Here is an 8,245-nt window from a genome sequence, read left to right as displayed (position 1 = left end):
AGGTGAGACAAATCGAAGAAGAGATTAAAATGCAAAATCGAACCATTGGCTTACTGTGATGTTGACAAATCGAAGAAGAGGAGACAAACCAAATAGGAACGCTCACAGGATACTGCGATTAGGGTTCACCATGACTAAATTCACAAAATATGGAATAAATCAACAATTTCAGTTAAAACATGAGACTACAAACGAAAGAAAGAAAAAAAAAACATAAAATAGGAATGGAACTTGATCAAGGATGAGGAACAAACCTTGATCGAAGACGAGGATCAAAGACGGTAGTCAACCACACGCGAGAACCACAGAGGTGCTGGAAAGCCTTCACGACAATCGACTATGACGAAGAGGGAGAAAGGGTAGTGCAAAATGAAAATAACACCACGGAGGTGCTGGAAAGCCTATGGAGACAATTGACTAAGATGAAGAGGGAGAAAGGAAGCAACTCAGACGAGGGCTAGGGTATACGACTTCGTGAGGGAAAAAGAAATTAATTAAATTGCTTCAATTTCAAAGACGGTCGGTGTTTATAACGACCGTCTTTGAATAATAGAATACAACGACGTGCCTATTGACCCGTTTTTGTAAAGCGAATTCGACATCATTTTTAACAAAAACGTAGTTGAAATACAAGTTATATTTACTAAAATGCCATTGTCTTGTAAACAAAGACGTTTTCTGCACCACCGACGTTGAAAACGTGTTGTAGAATATCAATTTTGCAGTAGTGTAAAAAAGACTACACTAATTTTACGAATAATAAAGTAATGAATTATAAAATAGAGTATGGTAAAGTCGTTATAAAGTTTAACTGTATCAATGTTACTGATGATTGTATTTTCACCAAATCTTCCCTTTTGCCATATGTTGTGTTCCTACCATTTCTTTGCAGTCCAAGAAACTCCAATGAACGAGTCGTGTGCAGTTTATGCTCTTTGCTCAAGAACACTGATACTGCATTTGGGTTTTCTGCATAGTGGAATCATTGTTTCAACTAACTAACTTAAAACTAGGTTATAATAAGAAAAAATTAGTACAAAAAACACTTGATTTTCTTACCTGCAATATCTGCAGCTTCTTCCTCTTCAAGTGCTGCCACAACGCCATTGATGTGTTTATTATATGAATAAATAATTGCTTCTTTGGTCTTTTCATGGCTGTGAATGATTAATATACACAACACAATTAATCAGTTTCTTCTAACCCAGAACTTAAGCTAGATTTAATGGTTTCATCAATTTAAATACCTTCCCAAGATTGAACCCAGAAAATCATAATGAAAATGTGTGGCAGTTTCTAGGTCAATAAATGAAGGGGTTGGACCATGAGAATGAGCTCCCAAGTATACAATGTAGCACTATAAACAGCAAATAAAAAACCAACATCATATCCTCCAAATTCCACTATTACACCCTATCTATAAAATCATCACCTCATTTTCAAAGTAAAAACCTCATAACAATATACAAACTAGATACTAATTAACAAGCAAAATAACCGGCCTACCTTTTTACTGGCATAGACAACATTCAGAAACAAAGGGAAAATAAAAAAAGATGAAACAAGAAGGTAAAGGTAAAAAATGGAGTGATCCATTCTTTTCAGCTTGTCATTGGAAAGGGCTTAGCATCAAAAATGGTCATCGACGACTTGGTTGGCTTGGATGACGGCCATGGAGAAATCGCTGATGGCAAACTTTCCGATGTCACGGAACCAAAGGAGGTCATCCTTGCATTCTCTTCCAGCGGCGGCATTAACGGCGTCGTCACTGTGCTCGAATGGCTTCCAACAGCATGCGATAAGACTCATCAATGCATGGAGCATCCAACATCTCTCACAAACCCTAACCCTATTCCCCCCAGCACTAGAACCTCTTTTCCCAATGGGGGCGTTCAGGAACATGCCGTAGAGGAGCATTGATAGGAGCATGGAGTTATAGAGCGCACGAGTGAAAGGTGAATGGGAGAGATGAGATCGAGAGCAAGCTTCACATATTTGAAGCTTAACTTCTTCAGTGGCTGTGGCTCACGGGCTACCTTTAAACTTGCGCAATCTATGACGCCGGTTCGGAAAATAACCGTCTTCGTATTGAATGGTTCGCATACTCTTATTTACAAAAAATGCCACCGGTCATTTGTTAAGGACGGTTTTAGTAGAACCGTCCTTATTCACGCGTCGTAAAAAGCTTTTAATTTAGTAGTGATTGTAATGTTATTTCAAAGAAGAATGAAAGAACCTAGAGTTTTCATCACCCTCACCAATCCATCCCACCCTAGATTTTTGGGTCATTTCTTCAAAGATCTCCAAAATTCTTTAGAAAGAATCAACCTCCTCCCTTCTACATCTTCAACCCTGTCACACAACCTTATGTTCACCACTTATAGCTCCTCCACTTTGGAATTTATATTAGCACCCAAACCATCAAATACCTCCACATGCCAACCTTGGAGTCTTTTTTTTTAGAAATTTTAGCTTCTCCTTAAAGAAATCTTTTCCAATCGTCTCCAAATCCTCATCTTGACATCACCAAATTTGCCAACAATGTTCTTTTCTCATTCAAATAGCAAGATGAGTATATATTGACAAGATAAAAATTGTTGCCATTGAGATTCAATACCACGCAACACCTAACAAAACCTTCACCGATATAAGAATACCTAAAAGAAAACAAAAATTCCTCCACAAAAATAAAATCCCCCCAGACCGCCCTCTTTGGACCATATGATTGCAGTAAACTCCATATCTTGGATATGCTAAACATAAAAACCATTAAGGTGACTTCCTTCTAGACAAAGAAACCTAGCCAATTCCCATAACCTCCAAGCTATCTCATCATTATATAACTGTAGGATTTTGCTACTACTCTCCAAACTTATAGCTTTCGCCACCAACATTTCTCCCACCATAATAGGATGTCTAGAATTTGAACAACCATGTGTTTACACGAGTAGGTTTTTTATATTTACTCTTCTTAAAGAATATAGATATGTAATCATAAAGGTGACATTTGCTTATATTTTAAAAAATATGTTGTGCTTAAATTTTGTACATTTGATTTTAAAATGTAAGCTCCTAAACCAACAGTTGGATTAATGAGATTCCATTTTTAAAGAGCAATAAGTTAAAAATGACTAACCCTAGGAGTGAGTTGATCTTACAAATATAGTAACAAAATTTAGGATTGAGTATAGATCATAGAACCAGTATTTTGTTAGACAACAAATAAGTAAGAAGCACAAACCCTTACTATTTGTCTATAAATGTTCCTCCATATATATTTCTTTCAATGCAATCACTTAAATTAAAATGATAACATTTATTTATTATAATATACGAAAAATTAGTTACTCTCGTGATTATGAGTATATAGGTATTTACTAGATGTAGGTAACAACAATAAAGGTACACTCTTCGAGAAAATATTGAGGGAATAGAACTTTTCATTAACTTCAAATTTGTTCTTTTAAAAAAAATAATTGACTAGATGATGAATATTTTGTTATTTCATTAGATGACAAATTAAACAAAGACCGATACCATTTTCACTTGTCTATAAATACTCTTTCATTTTCTTTAGGAGCTATAACTAAAATTAATATGCAGCGATAATCCTTGTTACTTACAATATATGACAAATTAGGAATCATTTTTTCAACAATTCTTTTTGTATTTGACTTTATACAACTATTGTCTATAGATATGATAACAACTTAATTAAGCACAAGTAAGGTACAATTGTTATGAGTTTTTTTCTCCCTTTAAATTTTATTATTTGTATAATATATTTTGTTTTTCAAATATATATATTTTGTTATTTATTCAAATTTTAATTATTTGGTATATAAATTTAATTAATTTTTTGTAAATGTACTTAATTTTTTTATGTACAATTAATGTATAAATTTTATTATCAATTTATTGTATTATATTTTATTTTGCAGTATCAATGGCATCTTCCTCGTCATGTTCATTAAATATACAAATTAAGTTTGGTCCAATTGATGGTGACGTTGCAAGCTAAGCATGTTTCAGAACATATTTGGAATGGGGAAGAAGACAGAAAATTACACATCATACGAGTTGTCCCCATGTATCAAGGTTAAGAAGAAATACCAGAGGAAATTATTCCTTTACTACGGCAATCCGGTTTTTATTGGATTATGAAGATGTCATACTTAAAAATAAATGCGGCATTAATTAGTGCCTTGATTGAAAGATGGAGGCCCGAAACACATACGTTTCACATGAGATGCGGAGAGTGTACTATTATTCTTCAAGATGTCTCTATTTTATTAGGTCTCTGTGTGGATGGGTCACCATTAATTGGTCCAACAAATCCTTATTGGGTTGTGAAAAATTGTTAGGAGTCAGACCACAAGAAGGTGAACTTCAAGGTAGTGTGGTTAAATTAAGTTGGTTGGGTCGCCATTTTTTCACAATTAAATAACCATGACAGTAACATACAACAACTAGAAAGGTTTACCCATGCATGGATCCTTAGATTCATAGGAGGTATCCTATTTGTTGACAAAAGCAGTAGCAAAGTTTCCATAAGATACCTGTAGTTTTTACATGACTTTAGAGAGTGTAGCACGCATGCAAGGGGACCTGATGTGCTTGCTTATTTATATAGAGAGATGTGCAGTGCCACCGATTACAAAACTAAATCAATCGGAGGTATGTGCATCTTAATCCAAATGTGGGCATGGGAACGATGCACAACTTTGGCTCCAAAGAGGACTCCTCCCTTAATGAAAAATAAATCACTCAGACACAAGTTAGTCATTTAAAAAATTAGATTTCATTTGAAAATAACTAATAATGTAACGTGTCGGCAATGATGATTTCATAATTTTTTGTAGGTGGTTGCGACGTGGAAATTAGCATATTGGCAATGATGATCTGATAGTTTTTCGTCGCAAATTGGATATCATGAAACGACATGAGGTAAGAACATCGTAATGTATTGGTTAAATAATAAATAATATGTCATGTTTCAGTAAAAATTAACAACTGTGTTATTATATGCAGTTTTTGTGGAAGTCTTACACAACAAATGTTATGTCAGCGTTACCTCCAATTTGTTTGGTTGGAAGTGTAGCGTAGCATGGTGCACGGTGGTGTCACTTATTTGTTTCCATGTTGTTGAGTGGCACCAACCCGATAAAGTTTTGAGATAATTTGGAATGAAACAACCAATTCTAGGGTGTCATTCGCAACCCTTGAATATTCATGGCATAACGCTGAAAGGCAAACAAGATGAAAATTGTGAGCAACTGTTCACCCCCATGATCGGTCAATGGAACAAGCAAGTTGATTTTAGGGTCGACGGTTATCCTCGACAAGAGGGCTTATTGAACTTTAACTCCAACTACATGGTCTCTAGTATAGGCAAAAAACAAAGATGTTTGTTGACCCAAAAAATGCAAACACGGCTACATTGGTATTTTTTTGTTTTTTGAATATTTAACTTCAATTTTTTTTTAAATCATGCCCATTAATTTGCTCACCCTAATAATTGCATGCTGAAGTTGCAGAGACATTACAATACATGGTGTCTCCTCAAGGGAGGAATACATGGACAGTTGATGATCTCGTGCCTTATATGGAGAAAATAACGATTTTATTGAAAGAGCAAGAGAGAATCACTGAGCCTGTGTCACATGGTCCAGCATCAGAGCATCAATTTCCAGCACAAGAGTTTCACATTCTCCAGTCAAGTGTTGAAACTCAAGGCATAGGCAGGCGAAGGGTGGCTGTTGAAGTGGAAGAATATTCCCAACAAATGGCGGAGCGTGGCCATGGAATGTATTACACACCACCAACATTTTCTCAGTATCCAACACAGATGTATCAGTATCCTTTCAAAGGTCATCACACTGATACTTCTGCAAGCGAACACTCGTTTGGTGGTGATGCAGAAACACATCCTCATTTTTCATGGCCGACTATGACCCCTTCACAGCAACATGATGCCCCAATTCCAACACCTAACGCCCCATTAGGTACGCCATGGAATGTACCCAGAATAATACTTGATATAGGTGACTTATTAGGAGCTGATTTGCGTCACCAATTTTCTGCTGAGGCTGACCAAGTAGAAATGGGGAGACATCGGGGCAGAAGAAATCCTGATCGCCAAGCGCAAAGATGGGATCGACCATGTGACACATCCTCACGTCATCACGGATATCATAATGAATGATTATCTTGTCTCTGTTTAAATATGTTGTTGTATGTTTCTCATTTGAATTTGACACTTAATCTATCGTATGCAGTTTATTAAGGATTACTAATGGATACAGTTTATGTCGCACATCAAACTATAATAATAAATAATGTTAAAAAAAACTAAAGTAGACAAACGAAAATAACTAATGTTACTAAGGCTTAGGGTTTAGGGGTTAGGGGCTTAGGGTTAGGGTGAACAATTCTTACTGGTTGAAATGATAAATGTATTCACCTATTTTTTATTTAATAAATTATACCTTCTGCTGGGTGAACAATTCTTACTGGTTGAATCATGTCGGTGACTTCATCATCTGTATCAGATATACCGTCAACACTATCATCTTCGTCTAAAGATAATCATCATCTTCATCACCATGTAAATTGCTCACATTTCTTGGAGGTTGTGCCTCATTATTAGATAAATTATTTCCATATGATGTAAGAGAATTTGCAGAATGAAACATAGAACCATCAGCCACATTCTTTTCTATGTATAATTCCAGAACTGACATTTGATCTTGTTGTTGAAAACTTTTGAGTATGGTTTCAACATCTTTGTCATCACAAATTTGCAAAGCAACATATTTTCTAGAAACTAAAAATCTTCAACTGGTAGCAGAAATAATTTTATTATTTTCTAACTTTACCTTATCTCCAATTTTTTTTTCAAAGCATTGAAACTAATTCTACGTTTAATCTGAATCGCTTTTTTACTGCCTTCAAATGTTACACCATCATTCTCTTCATATACCCTTCCATTGAAATACAACACTATTATAACCGAATTCATGATGTACCTACAAAAACAATATTTTAAATAATTAATCATAATAATAATAAATTCAAAATAAAAAAATTTAATCACAAAAAGCCTCTTTACTGGAACTTCACATTAAAACTTTATTCTAAAAAAAATTATTAACTTCAAATAGATATGATGACAGAGACTTAAAAAACTTAAACGATTTCAAGGTAGTAATTTTAAAGGCAAAATAAACCATCAACGAAGTTACTATTATAAATAATTAATCTTAACAATAATAACTTAAAAATAAAAAAAGGTAATTAAAAAATTACTACCAATAGATTAAAATAAATATGATGCCAGAAACTTAAAATTAAAAATTTAAAAAGGCATAACAAAGCAACGCTTTCAAAGTAGACATTTTAATTACATTACAAAGCATCAACGAAGTTATTATTATAAAGTTACACGAACAAAGCATCAACACCAAACTAATCTAATTAAAAAAATACTACACACTTCACATTGAAAATTTTTTCCGGACTCAAAATACTTACTTCAAATAAATATGATGCCAAAAAAAATTTTGATTTTAAACACGGTTGAAGTTGACGGCTGGTAAATTTTTAACTCACACGAACAAACCATGAACACCAAGCTAATCTAATTAAAAAAATACTACAACTTCATATTAAAATTTTTTTCCGCACTCAAAATACTTACTTCAAATAAATATGATGCCACAAAATTTTTTGATTTTAAACATAGTTGAAAGTAGAAGGCTCATCAATTTTTAACAAACTAACAAAGCATCAACACCAACCTAATCTAATTAAAAAATATATACTAGAAACTTCATATTCAAAATTTTTTCCGGACTCAAAATATTTTCTTCAAATAAATATGATGACACAATTTTTTTTTTATTTTAAACAAACTTTTAGTTCAACCCTTACAAATTTTTAACACACACAAACAAAGCATCAAATATAAAGCTAATTTAATTAAAAAATAATAATAAAAACTTCACATTCAAACTTTATTCCGACCTCAAAAAAATTACTTCAAAAAATAAATTTCATGCCACACACAATTGTCTGATTGCGAACTTCAAACCTTCAAGGTTGAGAAACTTTAAACTTGAAGAAGGAAAGGTTCAACAATTTTCAAAAACGCAGAGCAAGCAATTTTAAAAATGCTATTTAAAGTTGCATGATCTCGCCAGCACCAATGGCTATATCCATATTGCATGATCTCGCCAACACCACT

The 8,245-nt window shown here is 33.7% G+C and overlaps 1 pseudogene; it reads right to left on the bottom strand.

Annotated features, from left to right (window-relative positions):
- Positions 1–272: 272 nt before the first annotated feature.
- Positions 273–1,596, bottom strand: LOC114368244 (annotated as a pseudogene).
- Between the last annotated feature and the right edge of the window lie 6,649 nt (positions 1,597–8,245).

Source organism: Glycine soja, chromosome 9 (genome assembly GCF_004193775.1).
Source record: "Glycine soja cultivar W05 chromosome 9, ASM419377v2, whole genome shotgun sequence".
Lineage (NCBI taxonomy): Eukaryota > Viridiplantae > Streptophyta > Magnoliopsida > Fabales > Fabaceae > Glycine > Glycine soja.
This window is presented reverse-complemented; position numbering and strand designations above follow the sequence as displayed.